The sequence below is a fragment of the Erinaceus europaeus genome, chromosome 5, assembly GCF_950295315.1.
Source record: "Erinaceus europaeus chromosome 5, mEriEur2.1, whole genome shotgun sequence".
NCBI classification, from domain to species: domain Eukaryota; kingdom Metazoa; phylum Chordata; class Mammalia; order Eulipotyphla; family Erinaceidae; genus Erinaceus; species Erinaceus europaeus.
In genome coordinates, this window is record NC_080166.1 from 106,199,514 (window position 1) to 106,215,726 (window position 16,213).

The window sequence follows — 16,213 nt, forward strand, 5'->3', positions numbered from 1 at the left end:
AGCCTGACTCCCTATTTTTACATTTTTTTCAGCGTGTTCTCTTAATCAGGTATGCCATCACCTGGCCCCATGTACTAAATTTTAACAGCACTTAATATTCTTTGGAATGAATTGTTTATGCCTAGAAGGTGATTTAAGTGATCAGAAACTACTATAAATGCCTCTTTCTCTAATTACTAAGATTCCATATAATAAAAATTCTGAAAAGTACCTTTATCTAACTTTTCTAAGCAGTCCCCTAATCCTATGGCAGAGAGGATATATCATATCAGTCATAGCATCAGTTTTTATACATCCCCTAGTCATTTAAGATTAGACCAAAAACCATTCTCAGGTGACCCATCTGAATTTCCAGATCATGACATTAAAAAATAGTATCAGCTAGCCTGAGGGTTGCAGCTGCTATTTCCTTCCTTCTGCTAATGTTAAAGCTGTGAAGTTTGCACTGGGAAAGGAACACATAGCTTCCATTTTCCCAATGCCTAAGATTACTTTTTTTTTTCTTTCAGAGAACTGAGCCCTACAGATCACTGGTAATTTGAATTTCTCTAAGAAGCCGCCATAGCAAGTGAAATATATATACAATCATTATTCTCAAAATACAGAATAAACGTGCTCTTTTAAAAAACGTGTTTTTTAAATAGGCAAAAATGCAGAAGGAGTGAAGAATAAATGCATCGGAGCCCAGTGGCAGAAGCAAATAACAACAACAACAAAAATAACAAATCACCCAGCTATGAGATCTGTTTCACTGTATTATTCAACTGCTTTCTAACAATCATTTCCCCATCACTACCCCCTAGTCATCATCTACATACTTTTGGTAAAAGCCAAAATATATACTGTTTATACTGATTTCAGACTGTGAATCAATCAGTATAATTTGCATGTAGATACAGTATTATGGGGAACCAGTATCTTACTTTCTTTACTGAAAAATGAATATGAAACCAACCCAAAATAGAAATGTATACTTCTTGTTAGGACAAACTATTTTGAAATTGTATGATCAGGTTATAAATCCATATGTGTTTCCGAACACTGATCCAGATACATTATGATAGAATTACATTATGGAGAAGACTGACAATATTATAGCAGCTGTTTCTTCTGTTAATCATTTTTTAAAAAAATTATTAGGGGATTAATGGTCTACTGTCAACAGTAAGGGCGTGTTCAGGGTGGTATGGTCGTAGACAACTTTCTACATTTCCATTGGACTTCCAGTAGGTCCTCCTCTGCCATCATGTTTCAGACCTGAACACCCCCCCAGCATTTGTTTGATTATTTCTAATAATTTATACTTATGTTCTGATAATTAAATTAAATATATTTACTAGAGCATATATGTCCATGAGTATGATAATTTCATAATAAAATAGTACACATAATTAGTTTTGATGAAATAATTGGCAATATGTAGTTTTAAAGTATGGAAGAAATTATAGAATGAAGAATTTGACTTAATTTCAAATGAAACACAGATCTATTAAGTATTTTGTTGAAACACAGGCACAGTGCTCTATACTAAAAAACACAGAATTAGAAGATATTTGTGACTATATCAATGGGATGTGATAAAATAATAGATAAGGTCATTACTGTATGTTGAGGTGAGTTCTAGAATGAAGTTATGTTTGCAGGGTACATGTTGATAAACCACTACAGGTGGCACTTAGTCATGAAAAGTTTTCAAAGAGATGCCAGTAGTTCTAAGTATCAGAGTTGTCTAAGCAGGCATTTTATTTGATTTTAAAAAGAGTAACATGGGGTCTAGTAGTATACACACTCTAGAGTATACACATTACAATGTGCAAAAACCCTGGTTCAAGCTCCACACCTCACATACAAGGGAAGCTTAGAATAAAGGGTAACATTGGACTGGGAAGACAGCATAATGATTATGCAAAAAAAAAATTTCATGCCTGAAGTTCTGAGGTTCCAGGTTCAATCCCCAACACCAGCATAAGGCAGAATTGGTCTGTTCTCTCTCTGAACAGAAGTGCTCTGTTCTTTCTCTGTATCATTCTTTTATTAAAAATGAGTATTAATATGGATAAATACCACATACATATGAGAAATGTATTTTAGTTATCTCAAAGACTAAAAAATACATATACATACATTGGTGGAATCAGGATGCCATTCATATGTCATTTCATTGCTCTGGGTCACTTTTTTTTTCATTCACACAGATTTGGGGGTGGGGAGTGGGGTAAAGGCGACAGCACCAAATTTTCCCCAGTTGTCATAGTACTTTCTCTGTGGTGCTAGAGCTTTAACCTGGTTTGGGATCCTGAAATGTGCAGTCTTTCTATCCAATGTACCCAGTAAGCTATCTGCACTGCCCCCCCCCCACCACCACCCCAGCTAGGTCTGAAATACATGTATTTCTTATAAATCACAACATTGCCCCACTTTCTGTTTTGCATAAGATACCTGTGACTATTACAGAATCTTACATAATCAAGCACCTTGTTAAATGTAATGATTCATTGCCTACAGTAACCAGTTAGTGTTCTTAGTACAGTTTGGTTTGCTATGACTAAAATTCAAATGTGTGTAGACCATAAACCTTGGACTCACACCTCCTCTGCCATGCGTATGCCCCAGGTTCAAGTCTGGCCCCTACTGTACTAGAGAAAGTTTTGGTGCTATTGTGTCTTTCCCTTGTCACTGTCTGTTTTTCTACATCTCTTAAGAGAAAGTCAGTTCAGAGAGGGAAACTGGTGACAATAAACAAAATGCCTTTATCTCTCGTATATATGGAAGGTAGAAATCCAAAACCACGGCTCTGGCAGGTTCAATAACTGGTAAGGGTCAGCTTCCACAAATATACATTTGTCTTTTTCACTGTGACATATATATATATATATATATATATATATATATATATATATATATATATATATCACAGAAAAAACAAAAAAGATGTCAAGACTTTTCAGACAAACCAATACTCACATTGGATCAATACTCATGGCCAAACCACCATCACATTAGTTGTTAGATTTCAACATACTTACAGTTGGGTATAAACATTCATTCCATTATAATAGCCAGTTGTATTTTTCTTATGTGAAAACAAACAACACCAGCAACAACTTTTTAAAATGCCTCCACGTGAACATTAGCCACTTACTATTCTGGGAAAAAATGGAGTCTATAAACAGGAAGAAAAGTAGAACCAAACTTTTCTAGTACTCTATACATTAGTAGGGTACATTCATCCAGAATAGAAGTGCATACTATTCTTAAATGGGAGATATTTAAGAGTTTCTTCTCTGAATCCCAAACTCCAGTTTTGTTTCTTCAATATCAATGCTTTAGGTAGGTGGTGTGTGTGTGTGTGTGTGTGTGTGTGTGTGTGTGTGTATGTGTGTGTGCATACACGTGTGACTCCCTGTCTTAGCTTTTTGTGGTGCTTTTCTACTGTAAGTTTGTATTTTTACATATGTCTTACCCTTCTAGACTCAGACTTTATTTTAGATAGGGGAAAATTGTCTCCATCTTAATTTAATGTTGTGCCTTTATGAGTTCTGTTTCTTTCCCTGCTTCCATCATTTTTCTCTAGAAATAAAATAGGAATCTGAAGAAGTATATCATAAAATGAAAACTGATGCAGATAATGAATCAGAATGACTTTAAAAAGAACATTTAGAAATGGAAACAATGACGGTTGTCACTGGTAGAGTGCATGGCCTACAAAATATGAGGCCCTGGGTTGAGAGTCCTGGCATTTCTCATTACCAAGAGGTGCTTGGATTTCTCTCCTATCAGTATTTCCAAACGTTAATGAAAAATAACAACAGTGTATCAGTGAATTACAGTATGAAAGAATGTGAGAAAAGCAAAAAAAAAATAAATAAAGACACGTAGGGAAAAAATGTATGGGTTACAGCTTCATCTTTGTTGCATAAAAGATACTTTTTGGACTATCAGCAAAGTTTAATTACTAAGACACAACAGTGGCTTTTTACTTTTCATGACATTTTATATTGACTTCCATAAGCATTTGTTATTTTAAATAACTAATTACAGTATATGCTTATTTTGTCTTAATTCATCATAAACATTTCCTACTTTGTGTTTATAGTGACCATTTTAGTAAGGGCATAATATTCTATGGCCCTAATTTTCTACAACTTACTACTTCCTGATTGCCAGCTGTCCTGACTTCACATGTTTCTATTAAAATGTAAATCTATATTAACAGATAGTTTAATGGGTAGGTCTTTTTATAGAGACTTTAATATTACTTTTAATGTCATCTTGCAGGAGAATCTGCAGGCATGGAGGATATTCTGGATATAAATATAAATGCCAAATGCTTTAGATAAGTCTTATGAAAGCCATTGTTTAAATTAGGGATATTCAAGGATGGTAAGTAGCAAAGTAGTGTATCAAAGATGGTGAATTGTTTGAAGAGAGAAAATATGAATTGAAGTGAAACAGAGTACTTAAATACCTGGGCTCTGTAAATTAACTTTTCTTTCCTTCATCTGCCTTTCCCTCTTATTCCACCTCTCACTCTCTTACTTTTTATCTGCTGTTATTGTTGACAGACTACAAAGGCATCCTAGTCTATTTGAAATTAGCTTTCCAACGGTAAAATTGCTGTTTGAGATGATAACATTTAAAATGATTCCTGTGAATCAGATAGACTATTGTGGGACAGACTGAATTATGCATTGAGTTGCCACACATTGAATACTACTATTTCAAGAACCTTTTTTTTCCCTCCTTTACTTTTAAAAATAGGAATTGATATATAGAAATAATTTAATGTCTCCTTCCTTGCCCATTTCACCTTTTCCTCCTCGTTAGTCTCCTTTCTTTCTTACCTCATCCTCTTTTACTGCTCATACATCTTCCTAAATATGTACACTGAGACAAAAATAACATATTTTAATTGTTTTGTTTATATTTAATTACCAGAAGAGCTTCATCACTGTGTAGAAAACTCATTTTGTATTTAAGAAAAAACACATTAACTTTCGATAGACATATTCCTGCCAAAGACCTTGTTTTGCTATTGCTTTAATTTTTTTTAAGCGTAATTTTCTTTCTCTGTATGTTATGTAATGGAGCTTCTGAAAACACTGGCAATTTCTGCTCATTTTGCCTTGAGCTAGCATGGGCTTTTTCTTCCTTTCTTTATAAGGTAGTGCAATTGCTGAAAAAAAGTTACTGGATAATTCAGTACCAATTTTGCTGCAGCAAAAGGGAAGAATTTTTTAAATTTTTTAATTTTTCCTTTTGTTGCCCTTGTTGTTTTTACTGTTGTTATAATTATTGTTGTTGTCATCATTGTTAGATAGGACAGAGAGAAATGGAGAGAGGAGGTGGAGACAGAGAGGGGGAGAGAAAGACACCTACAGACCTGCTTCACCGCCTGTGAAGCGATTTCCCTGCAGGTAGGGAGCTGGGGGCTTGAACTGGGATCCTTATGCTGGTCTATGCGCTTAACCCACTGCACTACTGCCCAACTCCCTCTAGCTTAAAGTAATTTTAAGGAATATCACCTGTGTGATTCAACTGGTAGAACATGAAACTTGCATGCCTGATGACCCTGGTTTGAATGCACTAGGCCACATATACTGGGATACTACCCTGGTTTCCCTCATGTGAAACTCTACCTCATATGAAATAAGTAAATCTTTAAAAAAAGATAAAGAAGAACCACTACAAGTAGAGTTTTTTTTTAAATCGATTTAACATAATACTATCAAATGTTGGGTTATACTTTTATAGCTATGTGTATGTATATAAGACTTACCACATGTTTGTGGATATTTATACCTTATAATCTCAATTACATTTGTTCTTCATCCATGAATGAAGGTCACCTCTTCCCTGACGTCTTCTCTATTAATCATAATGAATCAAAATAAAAATTTCTGGGACTTCATAGTTCCAGACAGATCTTTCTTTCTGTCTTCTCTTTTCCTTTCTTTTCTTCCTTTCTTACTCTCTTTCTTTCTTTCTTTTCTCTCTCTCTCTCTTTTTTTTTGGAGAGAGAGCAGAAACAGAGACAAAGAGAAAGTGAAAAGCACCATAATCCTAATCCTTCTTAGTCTAAAATGGTGGGGGCCATGGTAGAATCTGGGTTGCATTCATGGCAAAGCAGGTGCATTAAGTAAACTATTTTACTCATCTAGAGGAATTTCTTGTGAGCAAAGAGTATATGAAATTGGTAGAGAATTAAGTAATTTTAAATGAAAGACAACCATGTGACTGGTTGTAGAAATGAGGTCTGTAATAGTTGTATTTCTACTTTGTCATGAATATGTATATGCACATACCTATATATTGGGTATGTGTTCTGCTCTCTCTTACTCTTTGAGGTGAATGGTGTCATTGATAGTTAACTTTGCATCACAAGATTATATATATATATATATATATATATATATATATATATATATGGGGAAATATATCACCTCAAGAGTTAACTCCACTTTTAAGGAACAGGCTTGTTTATTTTGGGGTTTATGCAAAATGCTTATGTTTTGTAGACACATGTCTTTATTGTTATCTCTAAGAACAAAACTGCATTGTTGGAAAGAAAGCTCAGAAGGGAGACTGCATGTCTTGTCAAGCACATGACTCAGGTTTGAACCCTGGTACTACATGGAAGGCGCTATGGAGCCAGAAATTTCACCAGCAGCAGGTGTGATTCTTTGGGGGAAGTTACACAGCATTTATTCAAGATTCTGGGTCACTAACAGTGCTGCCTGTATTGTGTGGTTCTGATTTTCTATTGACTTTAAGGCACAAGACAGTATGAATAGATGCCATCAGGAGTATCCTAGATATTCCCTTTCTCCCTCTTTCTGAAATTCCTGTGTAACAACCCAGTTTTCCCTTTGTTATCAGGATGATTTAACTCAGACACTATGGAAACTCTTGACTTCACATTTTATTCAGAAGCACAAAGAGTTCAACATTGCCAGGTAGTCTGTTTCCTGTTCAATAGAACCATGGTTGTAGCCCTTGTGGATGCATATTTCCCTTTGTACAAAAGTCTATATATAGATCAGCAAAGCCAGAGCTCACAGAATGGAGCATAAATCTTTCCAACAAGTTAGTCAGCATAATAGTGAGTGGGCCTATTCCAAATTTCATTCCTTGATCCCTATCTGAATGAATGTTATCTGTTGACAAAATTGCATCACATACTGGATCCTTCAAAGATAGGAGAATAAAGGCATATTACTACTGTTGAGTCTTACTAAAAGGTATTGATAAAAGAGTAGCTGCTAGAGTAATAACTTCATAACCATTTTAGAAGATGTACTGTTTTTCTCAAGCAATGAAACCACATAAGGAGCAGCAGCTGTAATTAGATTCATAACCTGCTTAAACTCATAAGAATCGACTCTCATTCTGTAAAACCTGTTTTTGGCATCCAATTCTTAAGGACATTTCTTTCAGAAATGTAGTATTGCTTTTCCTTTTTTTTTTTTCTTTCTTTCTTTCTTCCTTCCTTCCTTTTTTTTTTTTTTAGATGAAAACAGTTCTAGTTGTTCCCATGTAGTCTTTCTTTCTGAAATATCAATCTTTTTTTTTTTTCAGAACAATATTACCCAGCTCTGGCATATTGTGGTGCCAGGCATTGAACCTGGTACTTCCAGTGCCTCAGACCTGGGTGTCCCAGATCATTACCAATGTTCCTTTCTTTTCAACCAATAATTTTCACCTTCTAATTTGAGGATCCAAAGTGGATATTTTGTCACTGGGATGTCTATTGAAATTATGAATTCCAGAAGTGGAATAATTGCAAGATATGTCTTGTGAATTATTGGACTCAATATAAGCTGGATATGAATTAAAACATTGATGATCTTTTGGTCCTGTTAAGTCCCTACTCTGAATGGCCTAACAGTGATAGATATATATTTTTTGTATTCAAGAACTTAATTTCATTTTAAAGATAGAATCAAGGAATCTCTTAAATGTTTATTTCCATTTCCCTTAGAATTGTCTCTTTGGTAAATGGCTATATATGCTTTGAGAAAGACCAGGAGAAAGATTAACTACAAGCATCTTTGGCAGCATGGCAGGTAATTTTCTCAAGAGGATTTCTAGGTTCATAGACTGATGTAACTCTGGGAGTTAATTGATGGGCCAGTGATTCTAGTTCAACTTTGTGTAGTTGACCTAGCATGTAACTGTTTATACATGTCAAATAATAATGCTTTTATTCTTTTTTAAGCTCACCATATTTAATTAACTGACCATACCTGTCTATAAATCATCTAACTGCTTTGACTCTTGTTATTAGGTTAATCATGTTGACTTGTCACTGATGGCTAAATAACACCATTTGGCCGGTACTATTCTACTATCCCTTTATCTCCACTGGATTGAGAAAACCAGCTTGTGGATAGCAGTTTGCACAGTAACTTCTGATCTACAGAGTAAAACCATCACAAGATACAGATTCTTTTTTTCTTTTTTTTTTTCCATAATAGACCAAAGATTTTTAGGTTCATTCCCTGAGGCAATCTAACAATAAATAAAATGTTAAAACAGAAAATGAAACTATGATTTAGCTAAATTGGCAACCACTACCTCTTTTGCCTCTATGTGTGCAGAAACAGGCATAGCTCAAAATTTCAGTTACTCAAGAGTTCTCAGAATTTTGTAAAATAACCATAAGGCACTGATTCTTTATAATTGCTGAAAATCATACAAAGTTTACATGGTAAAAAAAAAGTTTCTAAATTTTGGAATGATAAAGCACAAAATGGCAAAATGCAGAGTGAGAGGAATAAATAAATGCACCGAGGGGAACAGATGCATGGTTCAGAAAGTGTTGACTTTGCAAGACTTGTTTTGTTCCCAAGGTCCAAGCATATTCATATTCTTGGATTTCTTAAACTCCAGTTGAGGTTAATACACTCTGTAATACACTCTCTTTGGTTTAAATTGAGTTTCTGTCACATGCAATAAAATATCCTGATTCCCTGAGGTTTTCAAGTAAACTATTAGGAAGAAAAAAAGTACTATGGTGATATGCAAAGTAATGAATAGCAAAGGCATTTCAATCGAAAAAGAAGGCAATGCAGTGTGATTCAAAAGCCAGATTGGAAATCAAATTTTACTGATTCAACATGTCTTCAGAACTTCCATACATCAGTTACTAACTTTAACTGTATTCTTCCCATGCATCAAATATTATCTTTGATATAGTATAAATTAGATGTAAACAGCTCTTCCTTATATGGAGTTTAAATGCTGGTATATTGAGTATTCCAAAGATCCTGTGTGGAGACTGACTGAATGATGTCAGTCTTAATCAAAATTGCAGCTAGTAAGCAGGTATACCATTTCTATAGATATAATAAAGTCATAAGGACTTTGCATATAAGGACATTACCTGTCACAGAGGTAGAAATTACTAAATATTAACAGGTAAATGACTTTAATTCTAATATTAGCAAATCAGCCATTGTTATCTCTAAAGGTACTATTATCTTAGTTGATAAGGACTCCAAATTAAGAATAAAGTGTTATATGACTATGTCAAAAAATGAGCAGCTGCAGATACTTTTCATTTCCTTTCCTAGACTCCTAGCTTTATTCACAATAATAAATTGCCAGTGAAACTTTAAAAACACGAAGAGGCTTAAACATTGAGAAGCTCCTTCAATAAAATGAAAGCCATTGTTGGAAAAGTCCCACAGTAGCATGTGCGGTAGCCATTTTTTTATTTGTTAGTTTGTTAATTGCTACCCGGATTATCACTAGGCCTCAGTGCTTGCACTATTATTTTACTAGGTAGGTCAGGGAGAGGTTGAGAGGGGAAAGAGAAAGATACACATCTGAAGCTCTACTTCACTGCTTGTGAAGAGCCACCCCCTGAAGGTGGGGAATGGGGCTTGAACCTGGTGATATGTGCCCGTCAACTGAAAGAGCCACCACCTGGCCATGAGATAACCATTTTGTACAAGGTTTTCTTTTGATTTTCTTCCCTTCCTTTCATCAATTTTTTTCTCCCCCTGGAAACTAAATTATAAGTGGAATTGCAGCAGCCACCTTATAAATTTGTGGATGGAAATGACTTCTTATAGACTAACAGCAGAAAGACAGTCTTGGTGTTAATTGATTACACAGATACAAACCCAGTTGTCAGATATTTTCTTCTCAGCATCTTTATGAAAAAGAGTAAATCATGTATTATGCAAACTTAATTTCTCTCATATAAAGTTGGCTTTTAGGGAATAATGAAGTAAGGCTAGTGAAAGAAAAAAAAAAAAAAACCTCTAAAGATAGAAAGGAGAAATCTCAGTTATGAACAGTTACCAGTTTGTCACCTTTTTTTTGGGGGGGGATAGTGACTTTTTTTACCTTTTACTGAGGGGATTAACGGTTTACAGTACCTTTGTTGACACGTGGGTATACTTTCTCATTTCAACATGACAGGTATCTGCAAAACGTTCAAGCACTTTCTTCTAATCTAGATTTTAAAAATGAATTTGCATTATGAAAGAGGAAATGTACTTAGATAATATCACATTTTAGGTACAAAAATACAGTGCTTGCTAAAAAGTGGCTAGAAACCAACAAGACTAAAGAACATATGCCAATCAGCAATAAGGAGTTACTCTCATCTAAAGGTTAAAGCATTTAAACCCTAAGATCTGGAAAAACCTTGCCAGTGCTGGACTACTTCCTTGGCATTTATCTTGTCATTTAAAATCTTCACAGCATGCAATATATTGGTCATGTTCTTCTTGCTCTATAGGAGACTGGAAGACAAGTGAGAAAACTATGTAGAGTAGGAGGAAAAAGAGAAAAGATCACTGGTCTCCCTGCTACCTCCCTGGTGGCATACAGTAAGAGTCTTGGGCATAGGTATAGAACTCTCTCTATATAAAACATTTTTATAGGGAGGGGATCTTGAAACATGGAGGGTATGGACAAAAACAATGGAAGGAAAGACAAAGGCAGTAAGATACTGCTGATGCTGGAAAAATGGAGTGATGGAAAACTAAATCTCATATTTTGATGTTAGAAAACAGTTGTCAAAGGAAAGCTTTTTTTTTTTTTTTTTTTAACCAGAGCACTGCTCAGCTTTGGCTTATGGTAGTGTGGGGGACTGAAAAATCTGAGCAGTGTTCTAGTAAAAATATAAATAAATAAAAAACCTCTAAGATTTGATTTCTTTTATTGTGCAAATGACTACTTATATCTTTTGAAAGGCTTACAGAATACTTGAATAGTTCACAGTTTGGTGTCTGAGTAAACATCCAATCCATTGCCAATTCTTATTTCAACCAACTGAGATTGCAAACTTCTGGGAGATGGAAGCAATCTTTCAATACAGTTCACCTTGAAGATATAGCATTTTGCCTTATGTAATATACATACTTAAATCAGAGTACTGCTCAGTTCTGGTTTATAGTGATGCTAGTGACTTAACCTGGGACCTTTGGTGCCTCAGGCATGAAAGCCTTTTTACATAACCATTATGCTATCTCCCCAGCCTTCAGTATAAATTGTTGAATGATGTATTTTTTTTTAATTGCCACCAGGGTTATTGCTGAGGCTTGGTGCCAACACTATTAATCCACTGCTCCTGGTGTCCCCCTCCCATTTTTTTTTTAATTAGATAGGACAGAGAGGAACTGAGAGACGGTGGGGATATAGAGAGAAGGAGAAGTACACCTTTAGACACTTTTTCTCTGCTAGACAAGTGGCCCCCCTGCAGGTAGGGAGTGGGGTCTCAGTCCCAGATCCTTGAGCTTGGTAATAGGTGCACTTAACTGGGTGTACCAACACCCAGAGCCCAATCATCTATACTTTTAATAATTTGAGTACTTAAAATATACATTGTCCTAGGAGCAAAATATATGGTGGTATACTGGACAGAAAATGGAATAAAAAGTTCTCTATATTTAGAAGGAAAAAACAACCCAAGATTTACTTTTATATTCAGAGTTAATGTCTGCTAAATGGCTTATTTTTTTTCTCCAAAATTACTGCTTGTTTCTTCCATACCACAGAAAATATCTCCTGTTTTACAAAAAGTGCAAAAATAATCTGGATTAAATTATGCCTGTTTTGAGAATAGTCTCAAAATATCAGCATCTGTTTATTGCTGTATACCAGGGTTCTTAAGGCCTACACTTTAATGACCTTAATCTTGAAGATTTATTCACATAATATGCAGTATTATGATGATAGTACAGAAATATTCTGAGAAGAAATTGAAGACATGTTTATGATCAAAAATCTAATTTAGTCACATGATAAGTAGGCAACTACCTACCACACAATGGTCAGAATTACCCCTTTGGTGTATGTGTGAAGTTGGATTACTTCATTGCTCAAAAACTTCCAATGTCTGTAGACCATAAATTACCACATATCTTGTTTCTTTAATCTCATCTCCTGACCACCCTTTCGTTTTCTTTTGAAATATAAATTCCATCAGTTTTTTTTCTCTCTGCTTCTGCACTTCCAGTTCCCCCCACCCAAAAAAAAGAAAAACTATACATAATTCACTGCTAATTTTAAAACATGTATGGTGGTATATACCAAATAGAAAATAGAAAAAAAATTCTAGATTTAGGAAAAAAAAGATTTACATATTCAGACTTTGTCTGTTTTGATAGCTTAAAAAAAATCATGATTATGGAAGTCGGGTGATAGTGCGGCGGATTAAGTGCACGTGGTGCAAAGCACAAGGACCAGTTTAAGGATCCCGGTTCAAGCCCCTGGCTCTCCACCTGCAGGGGAGTCTCTTCACAGGTGGTGAAGCAGGTCTGCAGGTGGCTGTCTTTCTCTCTCTATCACTGTCTTCCCCTCCTCTCTCCATTTCTCTCTGTCCTATCCAACAACGACGACATCAACAACAATAAAAACAAGGGCAACAAAAAGGAAATAGATATTTTTTAAAAAATCATGATTAATAAACTCAAATTATTATTATTCTCTAAAGTAAGGGAAAATTCCTATGGTAATTTACACACATGGCATTTAGTGACATTAACTTGCCACATAATATCAAAAACATCAGTCAAGTGGAATTAAGCAGAGAGCTTTTAAAAAGAGGTGCATTTACCAAAGGGAAAGGGCACAATAAGTCAGAGTTTCACATGCCCTCTGCTGTGCAAATACCCTGATTTCCATTCAGAATTGAATTCAGGAGAAATAGGCCTAGTACACCAGGAAGCATAAACAAGCTTAGTGAGTATATTCTGACTGGCTTCTAGCAGGTCTCCTAGTCTAATTGTGATAACACACAAAGCTATAGGGATATTAAATACACATTTTATTTTCTCATGGATTGGTAGATGCTATTTCTCACTACAGAAAGAGATACAGCTCATTAAGGTGATCTGTGTTTCCATACATCTCTTCACAGTGACACAATAACACAATGATTTACCATCTAGTTTTAGGATTTGAAGTATTGGTGTTTAACTGAAAAATGGTACCAGTTGCCTACTGAGTGATCTTACATTTGTTTTTCTGTTACTGGTGTTTTGTTCACTTTTGTTTGTTATGAAGATAACTTAAAAGGAGCTAATTATTGATTTTACCAAAATATCAGCCACATGAACTTATATTAATAGATGCTAGTGATATATATAAACATGATCTTACACATTCCTTGAAAAGAGCCTAGATAACTTATTTATGTTTACTAATTTGCATAATTATACATAATTATTTTTCATATATTTCTTTTTTGAGATTTATTAATAAGAGAAAGAGAAACAGAGCATTACACTGGCACATGCTATTCTGGGGATTGACTTGGGAGCTTATATTTGTGAGTCTAACACTTTATCCAGTGTGCCTCTTCTCAGGTCATTTTTATTTTATTTTATCTATTATTATTTTTTTTGCCTCCAGAGTTATTGTTGGGGCTGAGTGCTGCTTCTATAAATCCACCACTCCTGGTGGCCATTTTTTCTTTTTTCTTTTTTTTTCTATTTTTATTTGACATAACAGAAATTAAGAGGAGAGGAGGAGATCACGAGGAAGAGAAAAAGACACCTACAGACTTGTTTCACTGCCGGTGAAGTATCAGCTGCAGGTGGGGAGCTGGGGCTGAACCTTAGGGCCTTAAATATAGTATTATATGTGCTTAAATGGGTGTGCCACTGCCCAGCCCCTCCAGGTCAGTTTTAAAGGAAACAATACTTTATCTTGCATATTATGCTTTATTGAGTAGACACTGATGAAAAAAAAAGGCATGTATTTTTAAGTCTCGAATTCTGGAATAAAGACACTGCTCTGAAATACATTAATTATTGTCAATCATAACTGATAAATTAGTGATTTCCTCCAAGTTATTTCAGTATCTAAAATAAGAGCATAGACATTGGTGAGTGTGTGGTGACTTACATGCACCAAGTGTGGATATGAAAATATTTCTGAAGTATAATAATTCTTTTTTATAATTAATTTTTATTATCTTTATTTATTTGATAGATACAGCTAGAAATGAGAGGGAAGGAGGTGATACAGAGAGAGACAGAGAGACACCTGCTGCCCTGCTTCACCATTTGTGAAACTATCCCCCTGCAGGTGGGACTGGAGACTCGAACCTGGGTCCTTGCACACTGTAACATGTGCACTCAACCAGGTGTGTCTCCACCCAACCCTCCCTGAAATGTAATAATTCTATAAAAATATTTAATCAGTAATAATAACATTAAAATGGTATTCTATCAAATTGATCCATCATAATTTATCAATTTACTTGTATATTTGAGTTGTTTCCAACTATAATGAATATCATGCAAGATTTATGTGACAATATAGGTTCTCAACATTTTTTTCTTCTGTATCATCTGACATTCTGTATGCCTCTTCATCTATACTAGCTAAAGCATTCAGTTAAGGCAGAATCTAGCTTATTTCAGCAACATCATTAACCAGTATTTTCTACAGTTTAAATTCTAAATTTCAAAAAATGTAACAATGAAGGAACTAACACACTGATGGATTAGGCCAGTTAACCAAGGTTTACTAACTCATGTGCATTAAAGATAATACGATCAACAACAATTCCGTTCTCCATGATTTATTAAATATAATTAAATATTGTATATTAGGAATCTTAAATATACCATTCTATATCATCATACTACAACATCATATAGCCACCTATATTCACTATTATATCATCACATTTAACATTATAAAATAATGATATAATGGCCTATAGAAATACTCAGTGGTAAACTACCTAAAGAATGGTACAATTACACTTGAAGAGATAAGAGATATATGTTATCAGGATACATTTTGCTAAAGACTTTAACGTAAAATATATATCTTAAAGAAATCACAGGATAAAGTTATTTATAAACTTCATAGTTTTAGCACCATGACAGCCCTTCCTAACCCCAAACAAATAATAATGGTTTGTTGAATATTTGCTTTGCACTAAAGTATTTTAAAAAATTACCTGTCAACTTAAACATTTTACCTCTTGTGATTTTTCACCCACAAAAATATCAAGATTATTGTCTTGCAAAGAATATTTTAATTGCACGTGTGGGAGGGCTAACATTTAAAGTATAAATATGTGAGCATGCCCATGTGAATCCTATTCTACTTCCTTTTCTCTTTCAGGTTAGACCAAGCTATCTATCCTTGCTAGTTTAAGAAGCTAAAGTAGAACTGCAAAGGGATATTTAATAATTTAGTTATTAGCTTTAAAGTCTTCAAAGAACCTAAGATGTTTGTTTCAATTATACCTGCTGAACTATGTTTTTAACTGCTGAGGATACTAAATACTCTCAAAGCCAGATTTTTTGAGAAATTTATATAGAAAAAGATTTGATGTGGAAGGCTAGAAAATTATTCAAAAGATATGAAATTAGGTAATTACTGATACCATATATTCCCAGACAGCAGGTATGATAACAAGGTTATCGAGTAGAGACAGAATGGGTCTATTAATAATCAGGACTAAGGTACCCAACAGAGATTCTCTGAGGCTTAGTTGATAAAAATGTCCTATGTGGTTGAAAACGCACATGAATCTGAGCAGCTAGGACATTCTGACTGGAAAATAAGGAGCCTTCACAGGATATGATGTATTGTGCAACATCAACTATAAAATGAATGAGGGTGTTTCAGCTGAGACTGGTATAAACAGTGATAGATTCTGGGATTCTGGGAGACAGAAAATGCCATCCAGGAAGCTAGGTGGCAGCACATCTGGTAGAGAGCAGGTGAT